The sequence below is a fragment of the Dipodomys merriami genome, unplaced genomic scaffold (assembly GCF_024711535.1).
Source record: "Dipodomys merriami isolate MVZ:Mamm:240054 unplaced genomic scaffold, mDipMer1.0.p SCAF_1544, whole genome shotgun sequence".
Taxonomy (NCBI): Eukaryota; Metazoa; Chordata; class Mammalia; order Rodentia; family Heteromyidae; genus Dipodomys; species Dipodomys merriami.
Genome location: NW_027202876.1, coordinates 1 through 18,660, shown reverse-complemented (window position 1 = coordinate 18,660; position 18,660 = coordinate 1).

Here is an 18,660-nt window from a genome sequence, read left to right as displayed (position 1 = left end):
TAAAATCAAACAACTATCAAGCAAGGATACTGTACCCAGCTAAACTCTCCTTCATAAGTGAAGGCCAAATAAAAAATTTCCATAGCCAAGAAACATTGAAGCAATACATCTCCACCAAACCAGCCCTACAAAAGATTCTTAAAGATGTCCTGCATATAGAAAACCAACAAGACCACAATAAAGACCAAGAAACTGCAACCAAACTGAGAATCCAAGAACCATAGGAAGAACCCAGTTTTCAAAACCCCCAAGAAGGTGGAAAACATGGCAGGAACTCCCAAATACCACTCAATCCTATCGATTAACATTAACGGAATTAACTCTCCAATTAAGCCACATAGACTGTCTAGTGGATTAAAAAAAAAAAGATCTTTCTATCTGCTGCCTTCAGGAGCATACTAATTAAGGGATCTCTCCTTCAGCAGGATATTACCATTCTAAATATCTATTCCCCAAACAATGGAGCATTCAAATTTATCCAAGAAACACTACTTTCCCTCAAATCCCACATAGCTGCAGATCTGACCAGCTGCATAGATCAACTAGATTTAACAGACATCTACCGAATATTTTAGCCAGCAGCATCAGAATAAGAACCACATGGTTATCTCAATAGATGCAGAAAAAGTATAAGACAAGATCCAACACCCCTTTATGATGAAAGTTTTGGAAAAATTAAGAATCCATGGAACAATCCTCAATACAATAAAGGCTGTATATGACAAACCTACAGCCAGTATTATAATTAATGTTGAAAAACTAAAACCATTTCATCTAAACTCAGGAACAAGACAAGGATATCCCTCTCTCCAATTCTCTTCAATATAGTATTAGAATGCCTACCTACAGCAATAAAACAAGATGCAAACATAAAGGGGATCCAAATAGGGAAAGAAGAAATAAAACTCTCCCTCTTTGCAGATGACATGATCATGTATTTAAAGAATCCCATAGATTCCACTCCCAAATTACTCAAGCTGATTCAAAACTTTGGCAAAGTAGCAGGGTATAAAATTAACCCCCCAAAATCAATGGCTTTTCTGTATGACAACAATGAGAAAAGTGGGGCTCAAATTAGGAAAGCAACTCCATTTGTAATAGCCCCCCAAAAAATAAAATACATAAGAATTAACTTAACCAAAGAAGTGAAGGACCTCTATGATGAAAACTTTAAAAGGAAATCAAATCAGAACTTAAAAAGTGGTAAAAAAAAAAAACTCCCATGCTCCTGGATTAGAAAGATCAACATCATGAAAATGGTCATACTTCCCAAGGCTATCTACAAATTCAATGTGATACCTATCAAAATTCCATTCTTCAAGGTAATAGAGTAATAGAAGAGGCAATCCAAAAATTCATATGGATCAATTAAAGACCCCGAATAGCTAAAATGCCACTCAACGGCAAGAACACTGCTGGAGGAATATCAATATCAAATTTCAAACTCTACTATAAAGCCATAGTAATCAAAACAGCTTGGTACTCGCATAAGAACTGACCTCAGGACCAATGGAATAGATTTGAAAACTCCGAAATGAACCTACAGACTTATATCCATCTAATCTTCGATAAGGGTGCTAAAATAGTAGAATGGAAGAAAGACAGCCTCTTCAGTAAATGGTGCTGGTAAAATTGCTTAACTATTTGTAGAAAACTATAGCTAGATCCTTATATATCACCTTGTACTAGAATCAACTCCAAATGGAAGAAAGACCTCGGAGTCAAAGAAGACACTCTGAAAACATTAGAGAATGGAATAGAAGAAAACCTAGGTCTCCTTGGCCCAGGGCGAAATTTTCTTAATAGAGACCCAGAAACACAACAAATAAAAGAAAAGTTGGGCAAATGGGATTGTATGAAGTTTCAGAGCTTCTGCATGGCAAATGACATAGCTAGTAAGATCAATAAAAAGCCTACGGATTGGGAGAAGATCTTCACTAGCCATACAACAAACAAGGGTCTCATATCTAAAATATACTTGGAAGTCAAAAAATTAAATCCCCCAACAACAAATCCTCAAAGAAACCACTGCCCAATAAATAAGTGGGCTAAAGACTTAAAGAGAAACTTCTCTGAAGAAGAAAAAAGGTTGGCCAATAGACACACGAAGAAATGCTCAACCTCCCTAGCCATAAAAGAAATGCAAATCAAATCAACATTGAGATACCACCTCACCCCAGTTAGAATGAAAAAAATCAAGATCTCTATAAACAGCAAATGCTGGAGGGGATGTGGACAGAAGGAAACCTTACTGCATTGTTGGTGGGAATGTAAACTTGTTCAACCACTTTGGAAAGCAGTATGGGGGTTCCTCAAAAGACTTCACATAGAGCTCCCCTACGACCCAGCAATCCCAGTTTTGGGCATTTACCCAAATGTTTGCAAACAAGACCACACTAAATCTACCAGCACAACTGTGTGTATTGCAGCATTATTTACCACAGCTAAGATATGGAACCAACCCTGATGCCCCTCAGTAGATGAAAAGATTCAGAAAATGTGGTATATATACACAATGGAATTCTATGCCTCCATAAGAAAGAATGACATTTCCCCATTTGTTAGGAAATGGAAAGACTTGGAAAAAATTATATTAAATGAAGTAAGCCAAGCCCAAAGAAACATAGTTACCATGGTTTACCTTATTTGTAATATCTAGTATATGTATGAGTCAAGCAGAAAAGGTTAAATAATTTGATGTTAGGAAAATGAACCCTTAGATATGTATTTTAATGTTTTTTTTCTTTCATGCATTTGTTTCTAACACATTTATAAGATTATTTCTTTGTTTCTTTGTATGTCCCTCCCCCACACTATAACCCCTGCTTTCACTATATTTTATGTAGGTATAATTTCTGGAGGAGATGGGGAAAACCAAATTGTTTAAGGATACAGGTGGACTTGTTGCAACAATGAGAAGTACAAGTTGTCATGTTGAAAATGAACTTTACAATTTGGTGAGGGGGAGATGGGGAGTATTGGCAGTGGGGGTGGTGGAAAGGCTGGGAAGGGATGTGAAGGGTAAACAAAGGAGGAGGCTGCAATTCGTTATAAGAAATGTACTCATTATCTTGCCCATGTAATTTTAACCCCTCTCTACAGTATGTTCACAAAAAATTAAAATTAAAATTAAAAAAACAAAGATTTATATCGCACCTTTTCTAGGAAAAAAAATATTTCTTAGCATTTCCTGCCATTTGGAGTTGGCAGGACCAGTATTCGAATTGTGGGCTCCAGCTCCCACCACTTAAACCCAAAGATAGGGAATTCACTGGTCTGTCCAAGAATATCAGCAAGACCAATGATTAAGTAGGCACCAGTGGCTCTCAACAGTCCTCCATGATACTTACAAAGCTGTGAAAGGAGATTCATGGTTAAAGTCACCCTAGGCTGGAAAGTACTTGAGACGCCTGTCCAACTTCAGTGTCAACAAATCCAGAAGTAGAGCCATGTGGCTCCAGTGGTAGAGGGGTATCTTTGAGCAAAAGCAGCTCACGAACTGTGCCTAGGTACTGAGTTCAATATCCGGGACTGGCAACAAACAGACATACACAACAATCTGTGTAGCCATCCGGCTGTCTGTTGGTTGACACCACTACCAGAAGTTGCGGAAGGTAGAGGTATTTGAGTGGTAAGCAAGAGTCTCGAGGCGAATTTGGAGTACAATAGGAAATTGGCAACCTAGTCAGTGAGTGGGAGAATAGAGGATTTCCCAGAGCATGGGAATGTGGCCAGCCCATCTTTCCCATCCAAGCGCTCAGATGTCTGAAACAACAAGTCTCTGAGACAGAGCTGCGGGCAACAATCTATTGCCAGAACACCAGCAGAAGAATCCTCACATCAGTCCTTCAACATTCAAGAAAACAAAGAATACAAAAAAGGGAAGCATTCCAAACACAAACACCACTGGGGAGGGTGATTCAACGGAGGGTCTGGCCAAAGGTGATGCTTACCACAGGCCTCCCCTGCCTTTGGACACAGTCACAGCCACCAGGGTCCAGAGTGTCAAGGGTCCAGATACCACCAATAATCTGCAGAGGTGCTACCGACATGTGGTGCCTTCCCTGTACTGCAGCAAAAGAAGAAACCAGGTGCTCTGTGCCAAGATCCAACCACTGAAGCAGGAAAAGAAAGACCTGCAGGATTGACAAGCGAAAGAGAAGAAGGTAGCCCAAGTGCACAAAGCGCCGAGAACAGAGCTAGACATCCACAAGCTACCCATACAGTGGTTAGTTTTAGCAGAAAGTGATTTACAATTGGCACCAGCCCACATGCAGCTCGCGGCTGATGACAGAGAAATGAAGCACGAAGCTCTCACCAGCTGCCTACAGGCTGCAGAGGAGTGCATGGGGGAGCTGGAGATGGTGGCTTCTGTGGTTACTACTTACAGAAGGATACTGAAATGTTGTTTGAACAGCTGAAGGATGTAACACTTCAGCTCAAGGAAAAGACCAGAAGCTTCTATGACCTGGAGCAAGTGAACACAGAGTTTTTGGAGAAGCTGGAAGCACTCTGGACATAGAGGAGCAACAGGAAGAACAGAATCTGCAAGTTCCGACAAGTGCTGCAGAGGTGTGATGTACTAAAGAGGCTACAGGACAACCTGAGCTGAATGGTGACCACAGCAAATCTGGAGACAGACACCTTCTCCCAGAACCTGAGCATTGAGAGGTCCATGCCGAAGGAGGAGGCCTGGTGGCTGACTGAGCAGGTAAACCAACTGACAGAGGAGAAGGAGTGAGGATCAAGGTAGGTGCTGCACCTAGAGAATAGTTGGGGTAACTGAGAACGAAGCTGGCAGAGCCATGGCCCTCCAAGGGTCCATCTCGGGAGGAACAGAAATTGCAGGCCCATGCCTACTGCACGCAGATGGGGTTGAAAAACCTGGAGAAACAACTTCACATCTAGGTCCAGGAAAATCATAGGCTCCATCTCCAGATTGCAGAGCAGCAGGAGCAACTGGGAAGACTAGAGGAGAAAACCAAAGATCGGTAGGAGATCCCCGAGACCCCACGATATGCATGTGTGTGCAACCCACAGCTGGAGGAACAGCTGACCTTGCTGCAGGATGCTCTCTGCAGGGTGAGCAGTGAGAAGGAGGATCTCACCAGCATCGTGGACTCAATGCAGCAGGTGAAGAAACATCTGCGGGAACAGCTGGACTGCTCAGAGGAGAAGACAGAGGAATGGAAAGAGGTGGCTGAGAGAGCCAAGCAGCTCGGGGGCTGCAGGGGCAGCAGGAGCAGTCCCTGGCCTAGCTGCAGTAGCTCAGAGCCACCTGCGAGCAGCACATTACTTCAAATGAGCAGCTTTGCTCCAAGTAGTAGGTCCTGCAGTAGCACCTGCAGAAGCAGACCCAGCCGTTGGAGCAGCTGAAACAAGTGCAGGGTCCGACTAAATGGAGGGACTAGGTGGTGCCCCCAAAATGGCAGGACAGTTTCAAGTGCCTGGACGTGACCAGTCCACAGGAGGAGTGCCTGCAGGCCCAGCTGAGCTTCCTGGCTATCCCTGGGGAAGGGGAAGCTGTGAACCCTGGAGAAGCAAAAGCTGAGGAAGCGACTCTCCTCGATGTGCCCATGGCAGAGGATGGAGATGTCCCCCAAACTGAGAGGGATGTGGTTCTGTTAGCACTCTCGGAGGCTGAGATCCACAGGGGGAAACTCCTGCCGGACTGCTGCAGGTATTCCCTCTTCCCCGGACAGCTCAGTACCAGATAGAGCTGGAGCCACGGGTCCCAGCTGCCACCACAACACATGAGAGAATGAGAAATGGGACATGTGGGCATCCGAGAAGAAAATCTGGTTCATCCGCAGCCTGCCTGATGAGGCGGACTTCCAGAGTCCTGCAGATGAGCTCCACCATCCATGCAACCAGCTGTCGGCACATATCCACACCATCCAGGAATCCCTCTTGGCATGTAAAGGACAGATGTTCATTCTGGATCAGCTGTGTCAGGAGAAAGCCGAGTGCATGTGCCAGCTGTCCCAGGAGACGATGAAGAGTAGATAGCTGCAAGAGTTGCTGTCACTCCTACACGGGGCTCCAGATACTGACACAGGCTGAGCTCCCCACCAGTCCAGCTTCTTCAGAGGAGTCAGGCTCCTGTGTGGGCAAAATGAGGAAGGCACAAAAAGGTTTTGAAGAATTGCTACTTCAGGATAGTGTAGAAACTGCAAGAGGAGAAGTAAGGGTTCGCTGCCCCATACAGGACTCCCCCACAGAGCATGTTCTGCTGCAGATCCCCACATCCAGAACCACCCACAGCTGGTGCACTCAGGCTTGCAGTGCTCCATCCCTTTTCTCTGTAGACTGATGGAGATGATGACTCCCTTTGTGACATACTGAGTTCCCAAATCCTCAGCAGCCACCAGAACTAGGTGGCCAGGTGGGATTCTCTAGGCCTCCATCTGCCTGGTGATAGGAAGGGTAACCTGTGGGCCGAGTAGAGCAGAGGCTGCTGGGAGGAGGCCCAAATTCCAGGGACATCTAATGGCCTATTGGTGGCCAGGGAAGAGGCCCATGTTATGCTTATCACAAAGCATAAATTGTTTCCAAAGGGAAAATAAAGCCTCCACAAGGATTTGTTCTTCCAGTTATGGGGCTTGAACTCAGGGCCTGGCCACTGTCCTTGAGCTCTATTTGATCAAGACTTGTCGTCTACAAGTTGAGCCCCACCTCTCCTTCCAGCTTTATCTTTGTGGAATCAAACCCAGGGCTTCAGACTTGCTAGGCGACTGTTCTATCACTGAGCCACATTCTCAGCTAGGATGATCCCCCTCCCCCAAACCCATATGTCCAATCCTCAGATAAATAGGATTTAGGGGCTAGGATGAATATGAAGCACAAGTCTGGTTCACAAGGAAATACTTCCCTGCCCCTTCTTTGACACCCTTATTTAAAGTTTCTCTTTTATTATTGAGGGATGAGAGAGGGAGAGGGACGTCCGAAAGAGGAGTACCAAGAACAGTGTCCCCCTGAGTGCCACAGCCTCCCCCACACAAGTGGTGCTACAGATTCCCATCTTACCTTACTCAATGTTGTGTCTACACTGTCTCCCTACCCCTGCAAGGCTCAGAGTGAAATAAATGTCAGCCCTGGCTTCAGCCCACACCCAAAGTAGAAGCCTAGTCCCAGCCTGCCTTCCACCTCTGACTTCCCTGAGTTAGGCTGGACCCACTATTCACCACTGTGTTGGTGTCAATGATCTCATGGATGGATTTCAGGAAGAACGTCTATGGCAAAGAACAGAATCAGCAGTGTGAGCAGGGAGGAAGGAGCCAGGGCAATTGGTCTGGGATCCTTGTCCTTGGAGCCTTGCCGTCAAGCTAGAGCCATCTTGACCTGAAGCACGGACAAGGACAGGGATTGGACAAGATAGAAGAGCATGGGACTAAAGGAGGTACTGCTTTATCTTGGCAGTCTTGAAATTTCCAATATTTGGCACATGTCAATCGCAAAGCCAACATGCAATGCCTGTCCTTGTTGTTGTTGTCCATGATCATTGTCCCTGAGCTCTTTTTCTCAAGGCTTGCACTCTACCACTTGAGCCACAGGGACACTTCTTGTTTTGTGACAGTGGTCGGGACAGTGGTCGATATAATTAATAATTCATTAAGGATGAAAACAGTAATATTAATTACATGGAGGCATAATAAATACCCAAGAATTGGTAGGAATGTAGCCTATATAACTAAATAATATATAGACATCTCTGGTACTCTATAAAGATCTATATTTATTTGTGTACTACCATCTGCATGTCCATCTGTTCTTGTTTTGTCAACCCCTGGGGCTAAATCTCAGGTGCTGGGAACTGCTTGTAGGCTCCATATGCCCCAGACTGGCGTACTGACACTCACCCATTCATGAATTGGGCCCTGTAGGCTGTGAGTTCAGATGCCAGCACTAACAAAAATTGAATCATGCAGTAGGACACAGGGTGACACATGTTTTCTTTTTCTGTGAAACTCCTGGGTGTCAGGTGTGAAGTTTCATACATAGGCAATTCTATATCTTATGTAATAAATGTAGTAGATATTCCATGTGTTATAGCAGTCAATAAAATAAATGGTAAATGAATAAAAAATAAAATGAGTAACTACTCTAAGCACAATTTGGAGTCAACATACAGGGCTCAATCTCAGGGCCTGGGCACTGCCAGGCAGCTGAATTGGCTAGGGGCTGCTGTGCTGGCAGTCACCCATTCATGAACTGAGCCTTCTTTGCCCTGATTTTAGATCCCAGCACTTCCAAAAATGTAATCTTGGAGTGAGAAGCTGAGCACGACACATGTTTTCCTGCTCAGTGTCAGGTAGGATGTATAATTTGGATGCAAATCTATATGTTATGTAATAGGATGTAATAAAGGTAGAAAACATCATAGGTAGAAGAGTTACTACTACAGTAAATGATAAACAGATTTAATTAGTAGTGAATGATTCTAGGATAACATTACATGCAATAAGTGTAGGATGTGCACTAAGTTTAATTAATATTTTATTAAGCATTAACAAAATAAAAATTACAAGGTGACATAATTAAACAACTAATAATTGGGAGTAACACATGATGCATAATTTAATAATATATAGACATTGTTCTCATTCTATGAAATATCAAATTTTATGTATGGATATATGTATATATATGATAAACAGTTATGGGATATTGAGTAATTATTAATTAATGCTTTATTAATTGTTAACTGGGACACTTCATTAAATGGAGACATAATTTAATACCTAAATATTGGTAGCAATATTATCTATAATTTAATATTATGCAGAAATCTCTTTTTGTGTATATAATATTTATATACAGCAGTCTCTATCTATTTATACCTCGTTCACTCCTGAGGCTCGGTGGTTGAGTGCTTTCATAGTAAGCACGAAGCCCTGGGTTCGATTCCTCAGTGCCACAAAAGAGAAAACTCAGAAGTTCTGCTGTCTTTCAATCGAGTGCTAGCCTTGAGCACAAACGTTTAGGAACTGTGTCTAAGCTCTTACTCAAGCCCCAGGTATGATGCCAAAAAGGTAGGATATTCTATAGAAGGACAGAACTTCAAATACCACATTACAGAACAAGCTAGGAGTCTGGTGCTGACAGCTGCCACCTAACCTGACTTAGTCACATGTAAACTGCTGCAACCCTGCTCCACGGGTTACCCATGTCATCCTGGCTTATGCCCATTATACTAGCTGCTCAGGGGCTTTAAAACCCAGTCCTGGCAGGAAGTCTGAGAGACACCTCAAAATGTGGCTCCAAGTGGTACAGCTTTGAGTTCAAGCCCCATGGCTAACCCCCTCTCCCCAGAAAAACACCCCACTAAACCATTAAATGTGAACTTTTATGGTTTGTAAATTTTCCTCAAAGAATGGTGATACTGATGAAAGCACCCTAATTCTAATGACAGCTTGTGGAATGGAGCTATGTGCTGAGTCCTCCACTGGGTGCTCCATTCTGAGTCCTGCACAGGGTGCTATGTGCTGAGTCTTTCACAGGATGCAGAGTGCTGAGTCCTGCGTTGGGTGCTGGGTGCTGAATCTTTCACAGGATGTTGTGTGCTGAGTGGTGCAAAGAGTGCCATGTGCTATGTCCTTAACCGGGTGCATTCTTACATCTTGTCTATGTAAGAGCTCCACAACTTAGATGATTATACAGACAAGAATATTGAGGCTCAGATAGGCCCCTATGTCAGGGACAAAATTATGTATTACTGAAGACTCATGAGTTGTCTACAGCTGACAATGGTTTGGTTTGGTTTTTTCTTGGTCATGAACCTTGAACTCGGGGCTGAGGCACTGACCCTTATCTCTTGGGCTCATGGCTAGCACTCCACCACGTGGAGCCTTGGACCCCCTTGCAGCAGAGGCTATGGCCAACGGGTCAGTAGCTGAAGTCTGTCATCCTGCCTTCTCAGGAAGGTGAGTTCTAAAGATCTGGGTTCCAAACTATCTCAGACACAAAAGGTACTGTGAGACTATTATCTCCAATTCACTACTAAGAACCTGAAGGGGAAGCTGGGTGCTTGAGCTCATGTTGGTTATCCTACCTACTCAGGAGGCTGAGATCTGAGGATCATGGTTCAAAGCTAGCCTAGGCAGGAAAGTCCTTGAGAACTTAGCACCAATGAACCACAAGAAAACCGGAAGTAGCTCTGTGGCTCAAGTGGTAGAGCACAAGACTTGAGCTGAAGGGGTCTGGGACAGCACCCACACCAAGACTTCAACTCCTTCAATTGACAACAACAACAATAAAAAAGACAGAAATAAACTAACAAAGCTGAAATACATGGCTTGGAATGTGCCTTAGTGGTAGAATACTTTGCATATATAAAATCGTGGGCTTCATTTCTCAGGACCATATGACTAGGACAAAGCCTGAAGTGGCTCTGTGGCTCAAGTGGGAGAGGGATATTATTGTACAAGAGAAACTAGGTACAGTCCTCAGGTGCTGAGGTCAATCTTCAGGACCCATGTATATGTGTGCACGCACACACCCACCCACGCACACACACACCGTGGTGTATACACATACACACCCACACATATACTCACAGACCAGAAGAGATGTTGTTACACAAAATGGGAAAGCACTGGGCTTCTGCACTGAGCTCATGATCAGCACTCAGGCCTTATGTTCAACCCCAAAACCTGGCCATCCAGGGACCAGCTAGGAGAAGTCAAAGGTTTCAAAACCTGATGAGCTTCACAAGTCCTAGATGACAGGAAGCTTTGTGATATCCAACATGTGCTTGGATTTCCCAAGCTTCCGGAAACATAGGAAAGGCATCATAGGCTCAACATTGCTTGCAATGAATAATTTCATTATGTTCAGTGCCTTAGTTGTCTGCCTGAATGACTCCTGAATTATATTGAGCAATGTAACTGAACAACAGAATATAGTCTCATAAAGGCAGGATAAGTGCACAGAACTTGGCCTGCCATGAGAGGTGGCACAAATGAAGGTCTCCTGTTAAAACAGAGCACTGGGGAGAGAGATAGCTAAGGGTACAAAGAGGCCATTTTTTCCTGACCTTCAGAGCCCACTCACACTCATCCTCACTAACTGGCCCAGATGGAGTTGTTTGTTACCCAGCTGTACAGGAGTGAGGACTTTTGTGTGCCTGTCCAGACAATGAGAGAGACTTCCTCCAGCAGGCCTGTGATGCAGAGAAACCCTCAGGTTTCAGTGAGGGGAGCCCCGGATCATGCACTATCTGGAAAGAAGTCTCTCTGTTATGAACTCATTGTACTGAATACAAATTTCCTAGTTTGGTGCCATTCAGTATAGCTACTCGGGAATTTCACCTATAAGAATACAATGCATAAACAAAGACATCGGAGTACAGGCTCTTTTTGAGGGGGCAGGTCCTGGGGTGGAAATATGATCCTATTCATGGTCCCTGGGCTCCTTTGGCTCAAGGGTACTGCATTAAGCTTGAGTAACAGCACCACTTCTGGGTATTTCTGTGATCTCTTAGAAATAACTGTGTCATGGACTTTCCAATACTGGCTGGATTCAAACTAAGTTTCTCTACATCTCAGCCTCCTGAGGTCCTGGGATTACAGACAGCAGCCACTGGCACCTTATTTCTTCTCTTCTTCATTTTTTAATCTGGACAATCTGACTTCTGTTAAGAAGTCAAGGTTTTAATTTATAAGCAAACTATCCAATGTTATTTATAACTGCTTTCCCTTAGAAGGATTTTCTCTCCTCATCTTCCCCTCTGGTCACAGGTTTGAGGCTAAAAGTGAAAAATGAGTGTCACCGGATTTGGGAGCAAATATCCACAGTACATGCCAGTTCTGTAACTTAGCATTGAGCTGCTGTGAATTTACTGTCTCAGGATATAAGGACTGAAAGCTGGAGTGATTCTCATACAGTCTGCATTGCTCCCTTTGCCTATAAAATGATCTAATAATTATGAGTGTTTTGTGTCTCCAACGTTAAGTGTCTAGAACACACTAGTAGCATCTTCATGTGAAGGGTTAAAGTTTTGAGGCAGTGACCAGTTGTTGCTTGTTTCTAGCAGAGCAACACGTGGTGGTAATCCAAACACCTGGTTGGTTGTGTGCCTTTATAAACCCTGCAAAACTTGAGCTCGGGGTTCTCCTCCTAGGCTCCGCTGTGTTGGAGTATAGGATGAGACCCAAGCTGCAGCCCGTTTAAATAAAACCTTAAAACAGCTGTAAAGTCTAACTCTCGATGGTCTTCTTGGCGTGGATCCTGAGACCTGGGTATAACATATTAGTGAGGGCTTGTCCGGGATCCCCCCAAAGACCCCTGAGATCTCAGACTCCAAAGGAAATACAGAGCTGTCTTTGTTAATTTGTCTTGTCCTGTCATTTGTCTGTTTTACTTTCGTTTTCCTTTGTGAGGATGGCCACTCCTATTTGTAAAGGGTTGTTGAGGCAGATGCGCTTGCACCACAATCCTGGAGGAACTGGGAGATGTCCAAGATCCTCTTGTGGGGCAGGGTTCCTTGGAACCCCGCTGTGTGGGGTTGGGGGGGCAGTCCTTGGAACACTGCTGTGTGAATTGTGGGGTGGGGGTCGGTTCAGTGTTGGGCTGGAACTGACCAAGAGGGCCTCCTAACAGAGGCCCAACTCGCCCACTGTGGCTCTGCTCTTTCTGCTGTGTGGCCTGGGTGTGGAACCCCACCATGACTGTAGTCAGTGGACCAATTTGGGAGATCTCCACTTTGTAAGCCCTTTTTTGTAACTGTCAGGCCTGCCTGTGTTTTGTTTGTGCTGTTTATTGTTTTTTGGACTGTACGACTGACGGGACTGGAAACTATAGGCACCACTCCAACTAGCTTCCTAGACTTACAAAAAGTAACTGAGACAGAGGGAAAGAAAAGGTACCCCCCGGTTTTTCAGGGAGATAACTTGGAAGAAGAAATGTTTCCTCCCCCATTCTCTCCTTTCCAGGTTCCTTTTGCAGAACCTGAGAATAGTCAAGAGGAGGAGGGAGCTATAAAACACTCGGCACCTGCCCTTAAAGTTTCTGAGTGGCCAGTCACTCCATGACAAAGTGGCATCAACCCCCCTTCTAATGCAGCTGTTTTTCCCATAAGCACCATAGGTCCTGTGGATGCAGATGGTCAACAGCAACTCCAATATTGGCCATTTTCTACCAGTGATCTACACAATTGGCACACCCAAAATGTCCTCTTTTCTGAGAAACACCAGGATGTAATTTGTTTGCTTGAAATTATTCTCTTTACTCATCAGCCCACTTGGGATGATTTTAGTCAGCTTTTACAGGTCCTTTTTACCACCGAAGAGAGAGATTATATCCAAGAGGCAGCCCGGAACATATCCCTGGCCCCACAGGGGCACCTATCATGGATCCTGCCCTGATCACTGCCTATTTTCCTGAGATCCAACCAACAATTGAGACAACAATACAGTTGAAAGTAGGGAGCGACTCCTCGTCTATCGCCAGGCTCTGTTGGCATGTCTCAAGGTGGCAGCTTGCCAACCTACTAATATGGCCAAAGATTATAATGTTAGACAGGGAGGAAGTGAAAGTCTGGCAGCATATCTTGAGTGGCTCATGGAAGCTTTTAGTCAATATACCGATATGATCTTGAGACACAGGAGTCGGCTCAGATGATTATGTTTGCCTATATAAATCAAGCTGCACCAGACATAAAGCAAAAGTTGCAGGCTCTAGACAGACTTAGTGAAAAGTCTATAAGGGATCTAGTAGCTGCAGTGGAAAGGGTTTACAATAAGAGAGAGACAGTAGCAAAGACAAGAATGGAAGGACAAAGAACATGAAATTGAGTGTGAGAAGAGCGACCAGGCTGAAGAAAAGAGGCTAGACTGGTTGGACTTGCCACTATCGCATGCTGAGCATACCTGGTTCACAGATGGCAGCAGTTTCATTTGAGAGGGAAAAAGGTACGCTGGTGCAGCAATCACCACGGACACTGATATAGTGTGGGTAGAAGCACGCTCCCAGGAAAGGTCTGCACAAAGAGAAGAACTAGTGACACTAACAAAAGCCCTACAGATTGGAAAAGGGAAGAGACTAAACATTTACACGGACAGTCGGTATGCTTTTGCCACTGTACATGTCCATGGAGCCATTTACCAAGAGAGGGGGCTGTTGACAGCTGAGGCAAAGGTTATTATAAACGAAAAAGAAATTTTAAGCCTCATCCGGGCCTTATGGGAACCAGAAAATATTGCCATTATGCATTTTCCTGGCCATCAAAATGTAATGATTCAATAACCAAAGGAAATAACATGGCCGATCAGGCAGCTAAGGAGGTGGACGTCCAGCCCAGGGCCACAAGGTTTGCCTCCTGAGCCTCAGTACTCCCAAGAAGACCTGAAGTGGATAAAGAAAATTTCCATGGCCTATAAACCCCCAAACAGAGAAAGAGATAAAGACTGGTGGAAAACTGGTGAGGGGAAACTTATCTTGGCACAAAGATTGGGCAAGAGGTTTCTTATGAGAATCCATCGGGTCTCTCACATGGGAACCCAAAGAATGGAGAACTTGCTCCTACTCTCAGAAGTAAAAATCAGGCAAGGAAATCAACTCATTGAGGACATTGTTAAAAAATTTTAAAGCCTGTCAGCTCACCAATGCCCCTAATCAACTGGTTACAAAAGGAGCACATCTCCATGGAGATAGGCCAGGTATGTATTGGGATGTAGACTTCACAGAAATTAAAACTGTAAAATTTGGATATAAATATTTGCTAGTTTTTGTAGACACCTTTTCAGGATGGGTTAAAGCCTACCCAACAAAGCATGAGACTGTGAACCTCATATCTAAGAAGATCCTGGAAGAAATCCTACCCAGGGATGGCTTCCCATCCACCACTGGGTAGGACAATGGACCAGCCTTTGACTTAAAAGTAAGTCAGGGAATAGCCACGGCACTGGAGATGGATTGGAAATTGCACTGTGCTTATAGACCACAGAGTTCAGGGCAGGTAGAAAGAATGAATTGGACTCTAAAAGAGACCTTAACTAAATTGGCCTTGGAGACTGGCCCAGACTGGGCATCGCTGTTTCATTTGCCCTGATAGAGTAAGAAATTCACCCTATCAGCTTGGCTTTACTCCTTTTGAAATAATGTATGGACACCCTCCAACCATTATCCCTACCCTTCAGACTGAATTGCTTGCTGATTTGGATGATATTGAATTTCTGTGTAAGCTTGACTATATACAGATGGTGCAAAAGAGGATGTGGACCCAGCTTAGAGCATTATAAGATTCTGCTTCTATTCCTACCCCCCCCAATTTGTTTAAACCAGGGGACTGGGTGTTTGTTGGAAGACACAACCTGATATTTCTGGAACCACGGTGGAAGGGACCTTACATGGTGCTACTGACTACACCTACTGCCCTTAAGGTGGATGGCATTGCTGCTTGGATCCACTGCTCCCACCCCAGACCAGCTGACCCCTTTGCCCTGGACAACCGTGGGAAAACATGGGAAGTCTCCAAGCATCCTACCCAACCACTCTGCATACAACTCAAGAAAAGAAAAATGAGCTGATTATTATTAGTATTGTTGTTTAATAGTATGGATAAGGTCAGTTAGGGACCATACCCGTTCAAGATCAAGAGCTATTGGAGTTTAGTTTGAGCCTGGAGCCACAAGACCATAAGTCAAGGGGGGGGGAATGAAGGGTTAAAGTTTTGAGGCAGTGACCACTTGTTGCTTGTTTCTAGCAGAGCAACACGTGGTGGTAATCCAAACACCTGGTTGGTTGTGTGCCTTTATAAACGCTGCAAATCTTTACCTTGGGGCTCTTCTCCTAGGTGCTGCTGTGTTGGAGTGTAGGATGAGACCTGAGCTGCAGCCCGTTTAAATAAAACCTTAAAACAGCTGTAAAGTCTGACACTCGGTAGTCTTTTTGGTGGGGGTCCTGCGACTGGGGTATAACAATGTTTCCATTTTTCTCTAGTACTCATTGAGACTTAGACTAAGGGTTTGTGTGGAGTGGCTCCTCAGTGAATTCCTGAGGAAACCATTTGAAGCCTTCTCAGGAGAATGCCATTCAAGCCAGCAGAGCAGGAGAGTGAGACTATTTTCTCCAATAAACCACCAGAGAACCAGAAGTGAAGCAATGGCCCAGAGGGTAGAGCTCCAGCTTTGAGAGAGAAAATTGAGTAGGAGATACAATCCAGACCAGGCAGGAAAGCCTGGGAATTGCTTAGGTCCAATTAACTACCAGCTGGCGGGAAGTGGAGCTCTGGTGGTGGTAGAGACTCAGCCTTGAGCAAAACAGCTCAGGAACACATCGGGCCCTGAGTTTAAGTCCTGGGATGGCCACAAAAAAATTCAAAAAGAGAAGGCCAAGTTTATGTATCAGTGCCCTACCTACTTATGTGTGTATATATATTACCTCCCATAGTGCAAACTCTGCTTTTATTTCCTGGTTTATTTTTCAGATATGCTAGTTGTACATACTGCCTCATTCTCTTCATTTCAGGCCCATTGCTTTTCTCTTCCAGGGTTCTAGGCCTGTGTCTTTATATGATGCACACTGAAGCTCTCAGCAGCCTTTATTTACATTTTATTATGAGGGAAATCCAGGAACAATCACAAATCTGGCAGGGGAAGATATCAGGTTTCTTAGAAGTAACCGGTATTCAGAAAATTAAACTTGAGAACATAAAATGGTAGCATACTTATGTAAAAACTACCATTAAGAAAAAAATGAAGGAGCTGGGAATATGGATTAATGAGAGAGTGCTGGCCTAGCATGCAAGAAGCCCTGGGTTCGATTCCTCAGGCACCTGTACACAGACAAAGTTAGAATATGTGCTGTGGCTCAAGTAGCAGAGTGCTAGAGACAATTCCCAGGCCTTGAATTCAACCCAACAACTGGCAAAGAGATAGCTACCTAGGTAGGATGGTAGGTAAATAGATAGAAAGAAATAAAGAGAAAGAGAGAGATAGAGAGAGAGAGAGAGAGAGAGAGAGAGAGAGAGAGAGAGAGAGAGAGAGAGAGAGAGAGAGAGAGAGAGAAAGAAAGAAAGAAAGAAAGAAAGAAAGAAAGAAAGAAAGAAAGAAAGAAAGAGAGAGAGAGAGAGAAAGAAAGAAAGAAAGAAAGAAAGAAAGAAAGAAAGAAAGAAAGAAAGAAAGAAAGAAAGAAAGAAAGGAAGGAAGGAAGGAAGGAAGGAAGGAAGGAAGGAAGGAAGGAAGGAAGGAAGGAAGGAAGGAAGAAAGGAAGGAAGGAAGGAAGGAAGGAAGGAAGGAAGGAAGGAAGGAAGGAAAGAAAGTTGATAGATGAATCTGTTTTTGACGTCAGAAGGAAAGAAGGGAAATTTACCAGTCATGAGGCTTTCTGCAGTGTGCCAGGACACCAGCATCACCTTCACACAAATGCAGAGCAGGATGACTGTCTCTGTCCCACTTCTCAGCCATCCAAGAGCCCCAGAGTCAAGAGGGCAGAGCCAGTTTCTAACTCAGGTGCTTGGAGACAGAAGAGAAATGGCCCTGCCCCTCCTTGGACTGGGGATTTGCATTAATGATGTAGAGAATGAAGTAAGGAGAATGGACTGGCAGAGATAGAAGGACCTTCAAACTTGACAAATTGAGAGTCAAAAACCCACTCCCTAAGACGAGAGAGCAGGGTTTTTCTACTCTGTTCCTCCCCTCTCCAGCACTAAACTTGCTCTCTATTGGTAATATAAAGATAGCCTGAGGCTCCCTTCACGTGAGGAAGAAAGGTTAATTAGTCATTGTTTGAAGAGACTGAGAAAAGCCTGATCCTGCTGTAACTCTAACAAATGTTTCAGGTTGCCCCATTGCTGGCTGTGCCTGGAATGAATGAAGTGGTTTTGCAGCTCACTTCTGTGATGAATGTGTATATTCTGCCTCCTAATCCTGCAGGCCTAGTTCTTTGCTCCTAGCCTGGTTTTTGAAACTGTTTTGTGTCCTTCAAATACAGTGTTACACTGGAGTTCTTCCTGCTAACAGAGTTAGGGCTTAGATCCTGAGAACTTCATTTGAACACTGATTGGGTCAATAATATTTCTTTCCTTCTTCTGTAGCTCAAGAACTCCAAGAACATTTAGAGTGCAAGTAACTTCTCATCACCAAGTGAAACAGGAATTTCTTAAGCATCTGAACTTTCAGAACAGAAAGTCAGAATGTCCTAGACTTCCTTGCCTTGTCTGGTTTCACCCTATGAGAGACCTCAGCCTCCTGAGCTAGGGTGATGGGCATGAGGTATTGGTTCTCTGCTAGGGTCAGAACTGTAATGACATTGACAATAGAAGTCAACTGCTTATCACAAAGTGCTTGGGGAGCATATTAAGCCTTTCAACAATGTGCCTTTCAGAACCCTGTAGGACACAAGTTTATAATGCTAGAGTCTGAGAGGCTGGGGTTATGGATGTGCTACACTTGAACCTTGAGGTCTGACTCCAATTCTGGTGTACATCAGCATTAATTTTCCTAAAAATATTTTCATAAGTAGCAAATAGGAAAATTATTTTGATTATCCCTCAATCTCTTTCCAGTTGTGTGTCTCAAACTGAAGCCTGGGCGCTGTCTCTGAGCGCTTCAGCTCAAGGCAAACACTCTACCACTTGACCCACAGTGCCACATGGGGTTTTTTGATTTTTCATTGGAGGTAAGAGTCTAACAGGCTTTCCTTCCCTAGGCTGTCTTCAAA